Source organism: Myotis davidii, unplaced genomic scaffold, assembly GCF_000327345.1.
Source record: "Myotis davidii unplaced genomic scaffold, ASM32734v1 scaffold2707, whole genome shotgun sequence".
Classification (NCBI taxonomy): Eukaryota; Metazoa; Chordata; class Mammalia; order Chiroptera; family Vespertilionidae; genus Myotis; species Myotis davidii.
In genome coordinates, this window is record NW_006297818.1 from 163,616 (window position 1) to 164,919 (window position 1,304).

Here is a 1,304-nt window from a genome sequence, read left to right on the forward strand (position 1 = left end):
TTCTTGAGTTTTCAACCTGTTTGGGGCTTCTTTCAGCTCCCTATTCCCCTTCCCGCCCAAGCAGCACTCCCCTGGGTCCGAGTGGCCGGGAAGGTAGTGGTGGCCACCTTGAGACCCAGGACTGATCTGTGAGTCCTGCCTAGCAACCTTCGCTCCTGTCAACAGTCCTCTGGGCTTCCCTGTTGACCCAGGGATTAGAGAATGCTGGTTAAGTAAATGTTACCATAGGCCCCTCCCTCTGTTGTAATCTCCTCCAAAGGGAAATCGCCTGCATGTTGATGGACAGCAGTCCCCTCCCCCAATTTCATCTATACTAATAAAAGGGTAATATGCTAATTAGACCAGGTCAACTGGACATCTTCTGGACGCCCAACTACCTTCGGGACACTGAGGGGGTGACCAGACCAGCAGGGGAGCAGTTGGGGGGGGTCAGGCTGGCAGGGGGGCATTTAGGGGGCTATCAGGCTAGTGGGGGACCAGTTAGTGGGCAACTAGGCCAACAGGGGACCAGTTAGGGGGCCATCAGGCAGGCAAGAAGAGGCAGTTAGGGGCCATCAGGCAGGCAGGCAGGCAAGTGGTTAGGAGCCAGCAGTCCCAGATTGCGAGAGGGATGTCTGACTGCTGGTTTAGGCCCTAAACTGGCAGTCGAACATCCCCCAAGGGGTCCTGGATTGGAGAGGGTGCAGGTCGGGCTGAGGGACTTCGCCCCCCTGTGCATGAATTTCATGCACCAGACCTCTAGTTGTTCATAATTAACTATATGCCCAGTGCACGAAATTCATGCACAGATAGGGTCTCTAGGCCTGGCCAGTGATCAGGGCCGATCTGCAGGGCCATCGGGGGACCCGCGGCACCTGCGTTGGTTGGCTGGTGCCGCTGCTCACTGGCCCCGCCCCCACAGCCGGCAGTTGGGGCCTGCTGGCTGGGGGCAGCTCCTGCATTGAGTGTCTGCCCCCTGGTGGTCAGTGTGTGTCATTGTGAACTGTCATTCCACCGTTGGGTCAATTTGCATATTAGGGTTTTATATAGATAGATAAGTGGATATACATTAAAAGGTACATTAACATGTGGGGCATGAATCTGAAACGTGGGTATGTGCTCTGACTGGAACCGAACTAGAGACCTTTGGGTGCACTGAAGGATGGATCTCAATTGACTGAGCCAGGGCAGTGGAAGGCTTTAGTTTTGTTTTGAGTAAAACTGCTTAAAAAAAAAATCTTTATTGTTGAAAATATTACATATGTCCCCTTTTTCCCCCCATCGACCCCCTCCAGCCCGCCCCTTCCCCCACCCCCATCCCAGGC